This window comes from Nicotiana attenuata, chromosome 6 (assembly GCF_001879085.1).
Source record: "Nicotiana attenuata strain UT chromosome 6, NIATTr2, whole genome shotgun sequence".
NCBI classification, from domain to species: Eukaryota; Viridiplantae; Streptophyta; class Magnoliopsida; order Solanales; family Solanaceae; genus Nicotiana; species Nicotiana attenuata.
The window spans coordinates 72,824,306-72,843,953 of NC_031994.1; positions in this window are offsets into that span (position 1 = coordinate 72,824,306).

Consider the following 19,648-nt stretch of genomic DNA (forward strand, 5'->3'; position numbering starts at 1 on the left):
CACAACCCAGTTGAGCACATTAGCTCGAGCAATTCTGAAGATATTCTCTTTTATTCAAAGAAATGAGCCTTAGAGCCAGTTTCAACATCCGAAATTCTCTGCCAGGCCTTTTTCCAACATCCGCTCACCGTATCAATAGCTACACGCAGCACCAAACATGTCTACCTATCTTAGTAGAATTCACGCTTTGCACCACTTTACTCATAGGACCACAATAGCATCCTCTGATCGAACAAATCGAAATTCCACGAATCTGATGCTCCCATTGCACCTCATGACCTATACAGGTCTTGCTCTAACTCTTACAATACCGCCACGGCGGAAGAGATGTGTAGGAATTCATAACCAACTACCGAATCAACGATTCATAGGGTCTATACTTCTGTCAAGAACCATCACCTCTTTCTGAACGAAATAATGGTCTTTGCTCCTTAATATACTTTATATATTCAGATTGCACTGATCCTAAGTCTAGTGATCTCGTCTCACCCAGTACGAACTGCTCAGGCAATAAGCCACCCCGGACATGGTCAAAAGTCTCATATGATGCCACAATGTGCCACTAGGCTACCAATTCGAACGCGATACAAAGAAAAAAAATGAACTCTAAAAAAGAAAACCAATTACCCCGCTCGCAAATCATACATGCGGCGCGGTCAACATAATTAAAAAGACACCCTGCTCGCAAATCATGCATGCGACGCGGGCACACAGCTAATATAGGTTCCTCTCGGGAAAGGAGGAAACAAAACACACAAAAACGACACGGGGAACTGTACTAAACATCATACTGTTACGGCGCGCAACTCGATCCAAACAGCATACCCATGGCTGCGTGCCACCCGGTCCACACATAAAATTCACATAAGGAGGTACACACCGAGCTAGATTGCTCATTACAACAAGATATTGAATATCGGTCACAAGTACGCCAGTGCATAATGCCATCCCTGGGGAGACATATAGTGCCATAAGCTACAAACTCAAGCACAACTGAGGTGCGATATACGATCTGAATCTCAAGAGCCATTTTGCTCATATAACATCATCTCTTCGCGGAACCTCAACACATAAGAAATTTCCAAGCCGTCTCACAACTCACACGGTGCAATGTACCCTTATATGAAATATCTGACGACGAAATAACACTCTGACTACTCCTCCATAAGGAGCGCATTACTGAAATGAACATATCTGGCCTGATATAGAGCCCATATTCACCCTTGAATCCATCCACAGACCTCAAGCTGATCCTGATCACACTGAAATAGGCTAATAACCTTTCAAAGGTCCATAATAACTCCTCTTTCGCTCATAACACGTAAGAACAACCATCATAATCGGAGTAATCATCCACGGTCCACAACTCAATAAATCAAGTGCCCTCCAGGCATCAATTCCCGAATCAACGATATCACCACAATCGTCATACTTGGTTTAACTCTTCAACCAACCAAGTGACTACATGCCACACTTATACAACCTTCCCGTGGGGCACGTTCCCACAGCCTTCCGTAACAGATAACAGGTCTGTACATCCAAACCACCGGCCGCACTGATGCTAAAAAGTGACCAAGAATCCTTAACCAGGATGCAAAGCTTTTTTCTTCACAACACCGATCTCAGGTGATGCTGAAGGCAATACCAACTTACTTTAAACATCGAAACTACTTCCCTGCTCATCCGAGCTCGTGACTCCTTGTCAACCTCGAGCTGCAATCTTGATCCTCACTTAAATTTTCATGCCCCTCATTATATCTAACACGCCAATATACGATAGAACATGATTTTCATCATAACTCCGGAACCACTAATAGTTTAACACTTCATCATATAAAAACTTTTCAGTTAACTCACTACAGGAGAACCATAGCAACACACAAGTAAATTCTCATAACCTTAGAATATGCAAATCTCTAAGTAGTGGTCTAAGCTACCATAGCCCTTCCGGAGTCCGCCTACGCATAGCAGGCCATAACAGTAGAATACTTCTGAATAACATCAATTACGGCAGCCGACAAGCCTCACGCTTACCGCCACAAATCACTTGCATAACTTGATCGCGCTGAAGGAACTGATCACTGCCACCAATATGCCAATTCAACTATGGCTAATCAATCTATCTTCTTCCAATTTATCCTTGATTGCCTTAGAAATAATAATAACTCCATTCAACACATAGCATACTCCATCCACACTCATCCCAAGTGACCTTGAATCACGAGACCATGCTGTCTCAAACCCCGCGAATCATTTCATACCTCCCGAAGGCTACACTGCAAGTCAAAACATAATAGGACATTCTGTGCCCTTTCTCATAAGCTGTTACCAAGCTTGATTCCTAACCGTACCTATAGGCTCGAAATCACTAGGCACTATGCCTTGCCCCTTTGAATCCACTAGCGCCGTTATTGAGAGCCACCCACTCTGACTCGGCCCCTGTCACGACCCGGATTTCCACCCTCGGGAGTCGTGATGGCGCCTACTAGTACGAGCTAGGCAAGCTAATTAATTTCACAATTTACCCCTCTTTACTCATTTTATATTCATTAGAAATTTTAATAATAATAATAATAATATTTAAACAACGGAATTTAACATAAGCGAAAGAAAGAAGCCATAAGCTATCTGAACATGAATATCCAATACAACTGTTTGAACCTCGACTACCCAGTACTGGTGTCGCAGTATCACAGACGGTCTAAGAATACTACAAATAAAGGCCTGAAAGAAATAAATACAACACTGTCTCTGGAAAAGCATGAAAGAAATATGAATAGTAGATAGAAGGAGACTCCAAGGCCTGCGGACGCCTGCAGGACTGCCTCGAGTCGCCTGATGAGCAAGAATCAGCAATCCCACTGCGGTTCGAAGTCTACAACACTGGGGTCTGCACAAAAGAGTGCAGAGTGTAGTATCAGCACAACCGACCCCATGTGCTGGTAAGTGCGTAGCCTAACCTCGTCGAAGTAGCGACGAGGCTAGGACCAGACTACCAAATAAACCTGTGCAATTTAACTATATACAACAAAAAAGAAGTATAGAAAGAAACATTCATATACAGTCAAGTATGGGAGGGGGAAAAACATGCTGCGGGGAAACATCGAATAGTAACAGAAGAGCAACAAGTAAATATGAGGATCACCATAGTTCAATTTAAAATAGGAAGGGGAAATCATGCTGCGGGGTACAACAAGTATCAACAGGAAACCAACAATTTAGTGTAGAGAAACCGTAACACAGTTATCAATAAAAATTAGGAAATCAAAGACAAGTGCACGCATCACCCTTTGTGCTTTTACTCTCTCTCACCAAAACAATACACGGCATCACCCTTCGTGCTTCAACACTCTCTCACCAAAACATTACACGGCATCACCCTTCGTGCTTTACGCTCTTCCTCACCCAAACAACAATCCCAAGGAAAATAGGGTAAGGGAATCTATAACCTCGAAATAAAACCAAATAACAACAGAAAATCAGTAAATAAACGTAAAGGAAAACATAACTCAATTATCAGCAAGAATCAGGGAAATCAAGGACAAGTGCACTGCACCACCCTTCGTGCTTTACGCTCTTTCCTCACCATGAAATGAATATAATATGCACGGAATGGTACATCGTGCGGCACGACATCACCCTTCGTGCTTTACACTCTTTCCTCACAAAACAAACAATGCACGGCATCACCCTTCGTGCTTTAACTCTCTTCCTCACCCAAACAACAATCACAATCAATAGGGCAAGGAAATAAAGGAAATTTGCAATACGAAACCCGGCAAGGGAGCAACAAGTCAACAATTAAATCCCGGCAAGGGAACAACATTAATAACATCCACATCCCGGCAAGGGAGATAACAAATAAATCAACAATAGCCCGGCAAGGGTGACAACATAATGATCTCTTCTCTTTCTCACTTTTACTTCACAATTCACTTCACAACTCGAGCCAATGCTCTAGAGGTTCAATTATCACTTATACCTTCACAACTCATTTCACAACTCGAGCCAATGCTCTAAAAGTTCAATTGTCACTTATACTTTTACAATTCGTTATAAAACTTAAGCCAACGCTGCTCACTGTTCATAGGTCACAATTCTTTCCACAAACTTTATACAACAATTAGAAACCATCACCAAGGCATGAAAGATACAACGAAGTCATGATAATCAAAATATAAAGACTCACGGGCATGCTAGACACCAACGTATAGATACTCATCACTATGCCTATACGTCGTACTCAACAATTACGACATAGCAAATAGGACTCAACTCCTAATCCCTCAAGCTAAGGTTAGACCAAACACTTACCTCGATGCCACGAACACAATTCACAATTCATTATAGCTTTACCCCTTGACTCCACCACCAATTCGCTCGTATCTAGCCACAAGTTACTTAATTACATCAATAAACGCCAAATGAATCAACCCCAATGCATGAAAAATGAGTTTTTCAAAGTTTTACCCAAAAAGTCAAAAAATTGCCCCCGAGCCCACATGGTCAGAACCCGAGGTTCGAACCAAAACCCGATTACCCATTCCCCCGCGAACCCAAATATATAATTTGTTTTGAAATCGGACCTCAAATCGAGGTCCAAATCCCCAATTTTTGAAAAACCTAGGTTCAACCCAAAACACCCAATTTCCCCCATGAAAATCTTTGATTTTTAGTTGGAATCATGTTAAAAGTTGTTCATGATGGAAGAAAACTAGTTAAAAACGACTTACAATTGATTTGGAAGGAAAGTTGCTCTTGAAAAATCGCCCTAGTGTGTTTATGTTTTGAAAAGGTGTGAAAAATGGCTTTAAAATCGACTAAGTATAAAAGTTGCAGGTCTCAGTTATGGGAATTGCGACAGGGGTTCGCAATTGCGAACCAACCTCTGCTGGCTTGGGAATTATGAAAAAGTTTGGGAAATGCAAACCTGGGAATTGCGAAAAAGTTTGGGAAATGCGAAGCCTGGGAATTGTGAAGGGAGTTTGGGAAATGCGAACCTGGTAATTGCGAAAAAGTTTGGGAAATGCGAAGCCTGGGAATTGAGAAGGGAGTTTGGGAAATGCGATCCTGGGAATTGCGAAGGGGTTTGGGAAATGCGAAGCCTGCAGGCCTACAATTCCTTAAGTCCAAAATTTCACCCCGTGGCCTATCCAAAACTCACCCGAGCCCTCCGGGCTCCAAACCAAATTTACACACAACCTCAAAAACATCCTACGGACTTATTCGTGTACTCAAATCACCAAAATAACATCATGAACATCGAATTAAACCTTAAGATCAATGAAATTTCTCAAAACTTCTTTAAACATCAAATTTGCATTTAAGGTTCGAATCACGTCAAATGGATTCTGTTTATTTCCAAACTTCACAGAATTATCTTAAATCAAAAATAAGACCTGTACCGGGTGTCGGAACCAAAATACAGGCCCAATACCAACATGTTCTAATCAAAATTGATTTCCAATCCTTATAAACAATTTCAGAAAACAATTTCTTTCAAAAACTTATTTCTCGGGCTTGGGACCTCGGAATTCGATTCCGGGCATACGCCCAAGTCCCATATTTTCCTACGGACCTGTTAACTATGGAATTTGACTCATTTTATACTCCTTGCTTATGCTTTGATCAAATATTCATACAAAATAGTCCTAAAAGGCTCACAAGTTGTGCTTGATTGCAGGTTTGATCAACAAAGTGACAAAATGTAAAAGATCGGCTCAAAAGGAGTGAAACTTGCACAAGTACCAAAAACAAGGCAATCTCATTCAGAACAGGCCCAGTGCGGCCGCACAGCACTTTGTGCGGTCCGCACTGGGAGATTCAGAGAGCTGATTTCCAGGATTCAAGGCAGTGCGGCCGCACTCCATTTTGTGCGGTCCGCACTGAAGGCACCGCGGCCGCAGTCCATTCTCTGCGGTCCGCGGTGTGAAGATTCAGAGAGATCACTTTTCAGAGTTCTGAGCCACCGCGGCCGCGGTCCATTCTGTGCGATCCGCGGAGCCCAAGTTCAGAGAGATCAATTTTTAAGGCCAAAGCCCAGTGCGGGCCGCGGTCCATTTTGTGCGGTCCACACTAACCCCGCAGGGGCATTTTTGTCCAGATTTTTCAGCTTAGTATAAATTGATTCTTTTTCCATTTTTAGGGTATCTGATATTGTAATACGTAAGCTGCACTCGTGAGACGATTTTTCTTAGCCATTTTGGACATTTTTACTTACTGTCCATCATTGAATCTTTGTATTTAGCTTAGTAATTAATTAATATGTGTTTATCTTCATCTATTTCTTGTTTTTCTTCTTTGAATATGAGTAGCTAGACCCTATAGTAAGGTTGTGGCTCAACCCTAGTGTGGGTAATTGATGGGTCTTGTATTCTAGGGCTAAATTGATTATGGGTGTTTGTTATTTGGATCAATTTCATGGTTAATTTCTGAATTAGTGGTTGCAAACACTAGTTTGTGTTGAGTTGACTTAAGCTCTTCTTGAGAAAGAGAACCTATGTCTCCGAAATTGACCCAACAAGGAATTGGGGCGTACTCAAGAAATTGATAGCCCCAATTAAAGGGTTAAACCTCGAGAGACTAATACCCGACTTGAACCTTTGTTGCTTATGCAAATTAGCATACCCAATTGGTCTTGAGAAAGTCAATTGGGCAAAATCGCTTGAACCACCGAGAGGTGTAGAGTGGGTAAATTAGTACAACGGTTATATCATATTCCCCAATCATGTCAATTATGCCTTAGTTTCAAGTACCCGTCAGTTGCCCACCTAGGCGGATGTCACTACCCTAGTGCCTTTTAAACCATTAGATACAACTTGCAATATTTATCTCTTAGCTTAATCTAGTTGCATTTTCAATTAGTAGTTTGATAAAAATAAAATCATAAAGAAAATCCAAAAATGAATAGAAGACCAATTAAGAGCACATACGCAATCCTAAACTAGAGAGTTACTCGATTCCAATCCTAGCTCTCTGTGGATTCAATCCCGACTCAAAATCGGGTAAAAGCTATTATGACCCTCTCTTGCTACTTATTAGTAGTGCGGAGTTGGCAGTGATCACTTTTTAGCGTCGTTTCCGGGGAGCTAACGCTTTTGGCTATCTATTTAGTTAGTTTTGTGTGTTGTAATTCTTTCCTTCTTTGTTACTAATTTGTTTCTGTCAATACTATAGGTACAAAAATGTCTTTAAATGCTAATGACCCTCTTGGAAACATCCTTGCAGGGAGGAGGTAGATGACATTGGAGAAGACGAGGTGCCTCTTGTACCTCCCGAACCACGACGAGGCTGCCAGGCCAATGCTAATGAAAATGTTCCAGATCCTCCTCCGCCACCACCAAGAGCGGTTCCTCGGGTACTACCAAACCCAGGCTATGCAAGTGCTATTGTCCCACCCAGAATTCGGGCGGGCAATTTTCAGAAACCAATGTGATGTTGACCTTACTTGAGCAGCGTGGGTATTTCACGGGCGCTGCAGATCAAATTGCCTACAAATATCTCAAGAGGTTCGTGGATACATGTTCGGGTAGCAAGAAGACGAATGTGTCCGAGGATGCTCTTAGGTTGAGGATTTTCCCCTTCTCACTTCGGGGGAAGGCATTGGATTGGCTCGAGAGACTCCCCAACCATTCCATCACTACATGGGATGAGTTGGCGGATAAGTTTATTGCTAAGTTTTTCTCACCCGGGCACATGGCGGCACTTCGAGATGAGATATTGGCCTTCAAGCAAGAGCCCACGGAACCTTTGCATGACATTTGGGAGCAGTATAGAACAATGGTGAAGGAATGCCCCAATAATGACATGACGGAGAATATGTTGCAACAAACTTTCTACCTGGGCATTAATACTACAAATCAATGCATTGTCAATCAACTCATTGGGGGTAATTTCATGAAATTGTCGTATGATGAAGCTTATGCCGTTCTTGATGAGATGGCGGATACATCTTCCGAATGGCAAAGTAGAGCTAATGTTCCTCAAGGTGACCCTACGGTTATTCATTTGCATAAGGAATTACATGACCATGGGCAGGCTATAGCGGAGTTGACAACTACTATGAATCAATTGGCTTAGGCACAGTTGCAACAAGTCCAAAATCCTTGCCAAGTGAATACCATGGAGGGTGTGAATATGCTTGTCAACAAGAGAAGGCAACGAAGGCAACAAAACCAAGGAAATTCTGAGCAATTTGATGATGATTGTGATGGTTTTCAAAATGATGGCTATGATGAGCAAAATGAAGAGGTACAATATGTGAACAATTTTCAAGGCCAATGGGGCAACTCTTCCAACCAAAAATAGTGGCGACCCCAGGGCAATTAGGGCAATCAACAACAAAACAATGATAATTGGGGGAACAATAATCAAAACAACAACTGGGGCAATCAGAACAAAAATCAAGGCAACCAAGGGAATTAGAACGGTAATAACAACAATTGGGGCAATAATAACAATCAAGGTGGATGGAACAATGGGATCCAAGGAAACCGGGGGTAAGGCTTTCAAAGGCCCCCAATGTACCAACAACTGAACAATCCACCTCCTTTTCCATCCCAGGGCCCTAGTTCATCTAAAAAAAATGGGTAGAATTGAAATGATGTTCAAACAAATGATGAAAAAGAATGCGGATTCCGATGCACAATTGGCTTCTCACAATACTTCAATTAGGAATTTGGAGGTGCAACTAGGTCAAATCTCTCAGTCCTTGAATACACGCCCTAACGGTGCTCTACCAAGTGATACGGTAGTGAACCCAAAGGGAGGAAACAATCATGTTATGGCTATGACAACACGAAGTGCGAGAAGCGGTGATGTGCATGCCTCGAAACAAAAGCAAGTTGTTGATGATGATGTTGAGTTGCAAGAAGATGTGGTTCCCTTGGTAGTTGAAGATGTGGTTGATGACAATGTGAACAATGAAGTGAGGATTGACATTAATGAAACCGAGGTGGAAGCTCAAGAGGCCGTGAACCCGTCTAAGGAGCACGTAATTGACATGCCGGAGCCGGTTGTGCCAAAAGCCAAGGCACCTTTGCCTAAGCCACCTCCCCCCTATCCTCAGAGGCTAGCCAAGCAGAAAAGTGAGAATCAGTTTAAAAAGTTCATTGACATGATGAAGAGCTTATCCATCAACGTGCCTTTGGTGGAGGCTTTGGAGCAAATGCCTGGTTATGCTAAATTCATGAAAGATTTGGTTACAAAGAAAAGATCAATGGATTGTGAAACTATCAAGATGAACCACCAAGTTAGTGCTATAGTACATTCAATGGCTCCGAAATGAGAGGATCCCGGTGCTTTCACTATCCCCTGCACTATTGGTAGTGCAGACTTTGCCAAAGCTTTATGTGATCTTGGGGCAAGCATCAATTTAATGCCCTTCTCAGTTTTCAAGATTTTGGGTATTGGGCCTCCGAGGCCAACTTCCATGCGTTTGCAAATGGTAGACCGATCTATGAAGCGACCATTGGGTATTATTGATGATGTGCTCGTCCGGGTGGATAATTTTATCTTGTTGGCTGATTTTGTAATCTTGGATTGTGAGGTAGATTATGAGGTCCCGATCATATTAGGGAGACCTTTCCTTGCTACGGGGAAGGCTCTAGTGGATGTGGAGGCAGGGGATCTCACTTTCAGGGTGGGTGATGAAAAGGTAGTATTTCATGTGTGCAAGTCAATGAAGCAGCCCAATTGTACATGTGTACTCATTTGTGGATTTAGTCACGCCTGTGATAATTGATGATACCAGTGCAATGATCAATGTTGACGACCCTTTGGAGGCCGTATTGTTGAATTTTGATGTCAATGATGATGCAGGCCGAGTGGAGTGCGTGAATGCTTTACATGGAATGGGCTCTTATTCTTATGAGCCTAGGAAACTTTCTTTGGATCTTTAAAATAGAAAGACGCCTCCAACAAAGCCTTCAATCGAGGAACCCCCGGTGTTGGAGTTGAAGCCATTACCTCCACACCTCAAGTATGAATTTTTGGGCTCTAATTCAGCTCTACCAGTTATTCTTTCCTCTTGTCTTACTAACATGCAGGTAGATGCCACATTGGCGGTTCTCAAATAGCGGAAAAAGGTAATTGGATGGACTCTAGCTGACATTTGGGGAATAAGCCCCGCATTCTGTATGCACAAGATTATTCTGGAGGATGATGCAAAACCCTTCTTGGAACATCAAAGGAGGCTCAATGAGGCAATGCAAGAAGTGGTGAAGAAAGAAGTGATCAAGTGGCTAGATGCAGGCGTGGTGTATCCAATCTCTGACAGCTCATGGACTTCTCCGGTGCAATGTGTGCCGAAGAAGGGTGGTATGACCGTGGTGACCAATGCTAACAATGAACTTATTCAAACCCGGACGGTGACCGGATGGAGGGTGTGTATGGACTACCGTAAGCTGAACAAAGTGACTCGCAAGCGTCACTTCCCATTGCCTTTCCTGGACCAGATGCTAGATCGCCTTGCTGGGCGTGCCTTCTATTGTTTCTTGGACGGTTATTCAGGGTACAATCAAATTTTGATAGCTCCGGAGGATCTAGAGAAGACAACCTTTACTTGTCTATATGGCACCTTTGCTTTTTCTCGGATGCCCTTTGGGTTGTGCAATGCACCGGCAACATTCCAACGGTGTATGATGGCCATTTTTACCGATATGGTGGAAGACATTTTGGAAGTGTTCATGGACGACTTCAGTGTTGTAGGTGATTCATTTGATGAGTGTCTGAAAAATCTGGATAGAGTGTTAGCCCGGTGTGAAGACACCAACCTTGTGCTAAATTGAAAAAAATGCCACTTCATGGTGGAGGAGGGCATAGTGTTGGGCCATAAAATTTCAAAGAATGGTATTGAGGTTGACAAAGCCAAAATTGAGGTGATTTCAAGACTTCCTCCCCCCACTTCTTCAAAGGGTAGATTTTCTGGCATGCGGGGTTCTACGGCGATTTATCAAGGACTTCTCGAAGGTAGTGAATCCTCTTTGCAAGTTGCTAGAAAAGGATACCAAGTTTGTGTTTGATGAGAGATGTATGGAAGCCTTTGAACTTCTCAAGCATAAGTTGACCACCCCCGATCATTACCGCACCCAATTGGAGTTGTCTTTGGAGCTCATGTGACGCGAGTGATGTTGCGGTTGGGGCAGTTTTTTGGTCAAAAAAGTGAACAAAATTGTTTCATCCAGGTTATACTATGTGAAGTTTTCGCAAGACTATGAATGAGGCTCAAAGGAACTACACGGTGACTGAGAAGGAATTATTGGCTATTGTGATCGCCATGGAAAAATTTCTGCCATATCTTATGGGAGCCAAAGTCATAGTGCACACCGATCATGCCGCCCTTAGGTATTTGATGACAAAGAAAGACTCCAAAGCTAGACTGATGCGATGGGTCTTATTACTTCAAGAGTTTGATTTGGAGATAGTGGACCGGAAAGGTAGTGAAAACCAAGTGGCTGATCATTTGTCCCGCTTGGAGGAGGAAGGTAGGCCGTGTGATGGCCTAGAGATCAATGATACATTTCCCGATGAGCAACTACTTTCTATGTCGATATGTGATATGCCATGGTTTGCGGACATTGCTAATTTCCTTGTGACTGGCATCATCCCGTGTGAGCTCTCTTCTAACCAAAGGAAGAAGCTCAAACGGGATAGTTTGGACTTCTATTGGGACGAGCCATAATTGTTCAAGATTTGCACCGACGGAGTGATCCGGAGGTGTGTACCTGAGGAGGAGCAATTTAGCATTTTAGAGGCTTGTCATTCCTCCCCCTATGGTGGCCATCATGGAGGGGCGAGGATGGCTTCGAAAGTTCTGAGTTGTAGTTTTTATTGGCCAACCTTATTCAAAGATGCAAGTGATCTAGTAAAAAGAGTTATCAATGTCAACAAGCGGGCGGGATTTCCAAGAAAGATGAGATGCCTCTAAACACCATTCTTGAAGTTGATATCTTTGATGTATGGGGTATCGATTTTATGGGCCCTTTTGTAAGCACGTGTGGAAACACCTACATTCTTGTACCGGTTGATTATGTCTCAAAATGGGTTGAGGCCGTGGCCTTGCCCAACAATGAAGCTAGGAGTGTGGTGGCATTTCTGAAGAAGAGCATTTTCACAAGGTTTGATACACCTCGGGCAATTATTAGTGATGGGGGATCGCATTTTTGTAATAGAGCTTTTGATGCCTTGCTTTCCAAGTATGGTATCAACCACAAAGTGTCTATGCCTTATCATCCTCAATCAAGGGGCCAGGTTGAAGTGTCTAACAGGTAGATCAAGAGCATTTTGTCCAAAACCGTCAATGCCAATAGGAGCGATTGGTCAAAAAAGTTAGATGATGCTCTATGGGCTTACCAGACCGCTTACATGACCCCAATTGGTATGTCACCGTACCGGTTGGTGTTTGGAAAAGCATGTCATTTACCAGTGGAGTTGGAGCATAAGGCCATGTGGGCCTTGAAGAAGTTGAATCTTGATTGGGACATAGCTGCTAATCTTTGGGTGGAGCAACTCAATGAGCTTGATGAATTTAGGTTCCATGCTTACTCTAGTTCGTCCCTGTATAAGGATAAAATGAAATACCTTCATGACAAATACACTCGGGGCAAGGAGTTCAAGGTGGGAGATTTGGTGCTCTTATTCAATTCTCGTCTATGGTTGTTCCCGGGAAAGCTGAAGTCAAAGTGGAGCGGACCATTTGAAGTAGTGTGTGTGACCCCGTTTGGTTCTCTTGATTTGAAGAACAAAAGTGGGGAAGTTTTTAGAGTGAATGGGCATAGAGTCAAGCACTATTTGGGGAAGTTTGATGATAGCCATGTGGTGGCTGTTGTTCATTTCAAATGATTGTATGGTAACATGCGTCGTGCCGCAATGTTAAATCAGGGGCTTCTTGGGAGGCAACCCATGTGTTTTTCTTTTTCTGTTTTCTTTGATTTTCTTTGTAGTATAGGATTGATTTTGGGCTAACTGGTTGTGAGATGATACAGGATTGAGTTGATGCAGTGCAGGACATAATTGAAAAAATACACAGGTCTCTGAAGTTTGCTGTGCGGCCGCACTACCATTTTTTGCGGACCGCACTGGCAGAGGGTGAAGAGTGAACTCTCTGAAGTTTGCCACCGCGGCCACAGTCCATTTTGTACGGTCCGCGGTGGGCCTCTGCGGCCGCAGTCCATTTTGTGCGGACTGCAGAGGGCTGCCTTCTCAAACTTGAACAATATAGCCCAGTGCGGACCGCGGTCCATTTTGTGCGGTCCGCACTGGTAGGTGAGAATGTGCCCCAGGGTTTTATCTATAAATAGACCTTGGGGGCCTCCTTTTACTCTTTTCGCACTTTTGCCTCTCAAACCTAAGAAAAACACTGTTCATCACACCCTTTGCTCTTAATTAATTGTTGGAACATATTTGCTTCAATTCATCTCATTATCTGGTACCACAATCTTCCTTTTACTTGTTTAATTTTGTTAATTTTTGTTTTTCTTAGCTTTTAGGTCTTCTTCCTCCCCTATTTTCTTAAATTTCCATGCTAAGTTAGTTTAAATCTTAATTCATGAGGACTTAGTTAGTGTGATGGACTAGGTAATCATTTAGGGTCTCTAATTAGGTGGAAAATTGGACTTAAAAGCAAAATTTCACGAACCCTAGTTTGGTGCCAAAACTGGGCACTTAGTGCGGACCACGGTCAATTCTGTGTGGTCTGCGGTGCCCTTGTGTGGTCCGCACTACCATTTTGTGCGTACCGCACTGATGGAATCTGAGAAGGTGAACTTTGGGCAGTGCGGCCGCGGTCCATTTTTTGCGGACCACACTGCCAAGATTCAGAGGCTGTGTTTCTGAACCCCACTCTTGTGCGGACCGCTGTAGGTTTTGTGCGGTCCACGGAGTCCCCAGTGCGGCCGCAGTTGATTTTTTGCGGTCTGCACTGGGTACTTCTGCAACATGTCTGCAACAATTCTTGTTCTGCTTCTGCTACCTTGTTCTTAACTGATTACACTGATACTAACAAGTTGTTTGATCTGCGATTGCAGACAATGGTGAGACAAAGGGGTAAACAACCGGGCAGAGGAGAATCCTCCCGGGGAGGGAAAAAGAAGATGATAAAACTCACTCCCCAAGCTCGGGAAAACATAAAAAGGACGAGAAAACTAATAAAAGCTGCTGATAGAGTTGCCTCCCATTCCTCGGGGAGTTAATATGAACCATAAAGGGACATTTCTTCGGACTCCGTGCCAGAATATGTCGAGGACTGGTCGGAGAGATTCAGGCTACGAGACACTCCTCCACCATCACCCACTGCTCAAGCAACAATACATGTGATTTCTGAGTCGTCTGAGAGCTCAGCATCAGGTAGTGGGGAATACTCCTACAGCTTCGTCATCTGGAGAGGGTGCAGTAGGTGCGGAGGAGGAAGTTGGGGGAGATGAGAAAGTGGCAGAAGGAGGTGAGCCTCAGGTGGGAGGTATTGCCAGAACTAGAAAACCGGAGGTTTGGCGAGATAGGTTCGTGAGTGAGGTGGCGTACCACAAATTTAGGGTGTGGTGGCCGGTGAGAAAGTTGATCCCGGAGAGGATCTTCATTGATAGAGATCTTTTACCCCACAACCCCAATGTGCAAAGACAATTTAGGACTAGAGTGGGCTGGGAACATTTTCTAGAAGAATGTGTGGATGCCAATGAACACATGGTCAAGGAGTTTTATTGCAATGTAGCCCACATCAAAAAGGGCTCCAAAGTGACCAAGGTTCGGAATCAAACAGTGTTATTTGATGGGAAGTTCCTCAACGAATACCTTGGCTTCAATGAAGAGGATGAGACCTTGTGCATGGAAAAGATAGAGATGGGTGAGGAGGTTCGTCCCTGGCTAGCACAGTACCTGGCAATCCCAGGTACCACCCCCGACTTGTTGACCGCTGGAGTCAATATTTTGAGAAGGACCTTAAACTTTGAGGCAGGGGATTGGAGACCTTTGTATGTAGCAGGTTGGATCCCACAACACATGACAATACCCATCCTCTTTCGCGGGCGGTGCTAGTGGCTTCTATCATGGTAGGGTACCCCATCAACATAGGGAATATGATGTCCAGAATCATTTCTATAGTGGGTGCGGAGCAGGACCGGAACTATCCTTTCCCCAGCACCCTCACTATGTACTTCCGGGACTTGAAAGTGGACAAGAAGCCCTTCAATGTCAAAGTCAAAGCGAAGGCTTCTTTTTCCTGATATAGCATACAGGGGGATGACAACCCCAAGAGCAAGAGTTTTAAGGGTACAGCTACCACTACGATTGGCCAGTTTATAGAGCCAGTCGTGGTAGTGGCTCCTGCTGAGCCTACCTCCACTTCCACAGATGTCCCTCCTGGTCCATCCACTTCCACAGCTGGCCCATCCACCTCAGCAGGCCCGGAGATTCCATCTTCCCGGGCCCATCCTATTACTTCCCACAGACTGAGCCAGGCACTATTGAGTATCAACAACTGGATGCAGACGGCCTCATCCAAGTTGTCCATTTTTACCACCACCGTTGAGGCTCAGTCGATTCCTCTAGCTCAACAGGTTCCACAGTCTATTGAGGATGCTCTTAAGGAGATGTTAGACAACCAGAAGAAAATCCCCAACAACCAGAAGAAGCTTGCTGAGGCAGTTGATTCACACAGCAAGGCTCTCAAGGAGCTTGCTAGGGAGCACAAGAAGCTGAGGAAGACACGGGCTTCCAAGGAGTCTGTGAAGGAGCTTAGAGCGGATATTGACAAGCTGAAGGCAGACCACCTGCCTTTAGACTTACTACTCCAGGACCTAGCACCAGCAGGGCATCCCCAACCGGAGCAGTTACAGAGGCCTCCGAAGAGGAGGAGGGTGATTCCGAGAGCGGATGATGTTGTCATCCAGTTGGCGGACCCACCAGAGACTTACTCCAGTCAGCCACAGGATGTACCAATTCTAGAGCCTGTCCAGGCCCAAGGCCCAGTAGCTGAGCAGCAGACCACAGGGAGCCAGTCTGAGGTTCCCGAGCACATTGAGGATCCTGGGACCACTCAGGAGCCCATGCAGACAGACAGGCCTTAGGGAGTCTTCTATATCCTTTCCCTCTCTCTTTTTGTTGCTTTGTTTAGACTAGTTGGCATTGGGGACAATGCTAGCTTTCATTTGAGGGGGTAGGCCCTACTTTTTGCTTGATGGATACATTTGGATGACTGTATATGTTTTTGATACTTTTTATGCTTTCTTTATCTTTTTATCTTTGGTCTATATATAATTTTGATATTTTGTTACATTTATCGCATTTTGATTTCACTTTGGTCCGTATATAAAGTTACATCTCATTGTACATATTCATCCCATCCATTGTATATTCAAATCCCCTCTTGTATATATTCATTCTATTTTCCGCAATTTTTTTTTCGTTTTTAGCTTCTTATTTGTGATTTGTAGCTTCTTGTTTTGAAATTTGCAATAAGTCTTTGGTTTTCTTAATGCCTCGGTTCTTTCCAAAGGTGGAGTGTTGTGTGAACCGGGTGGCTCTTCCCAATGATAGATGGCGTGACAACCTTCTTAAGGGTTTGAGTCCGTTTTTCTTTTTGTTTTTATTTTTTAGTAGTTAAGGGTGCCTCAAGCAAAGCTTCACTTGGGCCTAGCACATTTGCCTTTGATCTTATGGTCAAAAACAAATTGTTGTGTTTAGGATGGTGAAAGTCGTGACCTTGAGACTCTTGTGTTGGCCAATAATCATCAAAGTGGTTTTTCGGGACCATCGTGAGCTTAAATGTTATCTAAGGCCATTGTGGGCACCCGACTCTATGTCTTTAGCAATCCCTTGGCTTGTGTGGTGAGTAATTGAATTGCAAGTCCAAGTCCCGAGCCATTGGTCAAGAACTTGCCCTGAATGCTTGTTGAGGCGGAATCCTAGGTGAATTTTGACTCTAGACATGATTATAGGCTCTCCTTGATCCAAATGATAGTTTGAACAATTCCATAACCTACCAGTGATATGATCCCTAGTTAACCCTTTTGAGCCTTAGACCTTTTTCTTTCATGAACCATGATACAATCCTATACCCGTTCTAAATGATACCCTCTCTTGGCACCCGATCTTTCCTTTAGCACATGGCAAAAGTATAAGTTTGGGGGGAGAGACCAGGATTGCAACAAAGTGGTAAAAAGGCACAAAAATGAAGAAAAGGAAAGGCAATGAAGAAGAAAGAAAAGCAAAATGACAAAAAAGAATGTTCAATGTGAAAAAGAACTAAAAAGGGATTCAAGAAAAGCAAAAAATGAAAGGTGTGGAAACTTGAAAAAGGAGAAAATGTGGGAAATGCCTAAAAAAGAGTGGCAATGTGTCTTTCTAACCCCTTAGAAAGAAGTGAAAATGACTCAAAGAGTCAAGTGAATGGATGCCAAATGAATCAACAGAAGTGCTTATGGGAAGATGGAACCCACTTAGACCAAAACATTCCCTACCCTGAACCAAAAGCCTTCGCAATATCTCCACAAAAGCCCTATATGATCTTGAGTTGAATGAAGCTTACATTAGTGGATACTCACATAAGGGGCAAGCATATGGTACCTAGAGCCAGACTTGTGGCATTTTCCTGAGAGAGATGAGTGAATTCCCATTATCCTCGTTCTGAGTGCCACTATCTTAAAGGTGAGGATTGCTTAGGGAAAGTTGAGGATGTGTGAGTTTAGGTTCCACAATGACCGAAGTAATTGAAAGAGTTCTTTGATGCGTTGAGCCAACTCTTGATGCTCTTGTGTCGCACTTGATCCATGGTGTTTTTCAAAGAGAAAATGTTGTTAATGGTTCATTTGTATTGAGGGCAATTGTTAGTCCCAATTGATGCTAGTTGAGGTAACTTTAGGATAGCTGAAAATTTCTTGGATTTTTCCTTGAGGAGTGGGTCTTATTTTGTTTGCTTGAGGACAAGCAAAAGCTTAAGTTTGGGGGAGTTGATAACTAGGGAATTTGACGCATTTTATACTCCTTCTTGCTTATGCTTTGATCAAATGTTCATACAAAATAGTCCTAAAAGGCTCACAACTTGTGCTTGATTGCAGGTTTGATCAACAAAGTGACAAAATGTCAAAGATCGGCTCAAAAGGAGTGAAACTTGCACAAGTACCAAAAACAAGGCAATCTCATGCAGAACAGGCCTAGTGCGGCCGCACACCACATTGTGCGGTCTGCACAATGAGATTCAGAGAGCTGATTTCCACGCTTCAAGGCAGTGCGGCCCCATACCATTTTGTGCGGTCCGCACTGAAGGCACCGCGGCCGCAGTCCATTCTCTGCGGTCCGCAGTGTGAAGATTCCGAGAGATCACTTTTCAGAGTTCTGAGCCACCGCGGCCGCGGTCCATTTTGTGCGGTCCGCGGAGCCCAAGTTTAGAGAGATCAATTTTGAAGGCCAACGCCCAGTACGGACCGCGGTCCATTTTGTGCGGTCCGCACTAACCCCGCAGGGGCATTTTTGTCCAAATTTTTAAGCTTAGTATAAATAGATTCTTTTTCCATTTTTAGGGTATCTGATATTGTAATACGTAAGCTGCACTCGTGAGACGATTTTTCTTAGCCATTTTGGGCATTTTTACTTACTTTCCATCATTGAATCTTTGTATTTATCTTAGTAATTAATATATGTTTATCTTCATCTATTTCTTGTTTTTCTTCTTTGAATATGAGTAGCTAGACCCCATAGCTAGGGTTTTGGCTCAACCCTAGTGTGGGTAATTGATGGGTCTTGTATTCTAGGGCTAAATTGATTATGGGTGTTTGTTATTTGGGTCAATTTCATGGTTAATTTCTGAATTAGTGGTTGCAAACACTATTTTGTGTTGAGTTGACTTAAGCTCTTCTTGAGAAAGAGAACCTAAGTCTCCGAAATTGACCCAATTGGTCTTGAGAAAGTCAATTGGGCAAAATCACTTGAACCACAAAGAGGTGTAGAGTGGGTAAATTAGTGCAACGGTTATATCATATTCCCCAATCATGTCAATTATGCCTTACTTTCAAGTACCCGTTATTTGCCCACCTAGGCGGATGTCACTACCCTAGTGCCTTTTAAACCATTAGATACAACTTGCAATATTTATCTCTTAGCTTAGTCTAGTTGCATTTTCAATTAGTAGTTTGATAAAAATAGAATCATAAAGAAAATCCAAAAAGGAATAGAAGACCAATTAAGAGCACATACGCAATCCTTAACTAGATAGATACTCGATTCCAATCCTAGCTCTCTGTGGATTCGATCCCGACCCAAAATCGGGTAAAAGCTATTGCGACCCTCTCTTGCTACTTATTAGTAGTGCGGAGTTGGCAGTGATCAGGACCCTCCGGGACCGTCAAATCACGGGTCCGGGTCCGTTTACCCAAAACGTTGACCGAAGTCAAATTAATTTATTTTATAGTCAAAACTTATCATTTTTCACAGATTTTCACATTTAGGCTTTCCGGCTACGCGCCCGAACTGCGCACGCAAATCAAGGTGATGCTAAGAGAGGTTTTTAAGGCCTCGAAACGTAGAATTTTATTTACATTCTCCACCTCTAAAAAAACTGTTCGTCCTCGAACGGACAAAAGAAGGAAGTACCTGAGTCGGGGAAAAGATGGGGATAACGGCTCCGCATATCAGACTTGGACTCCCAGGTCGATGCCTCAGG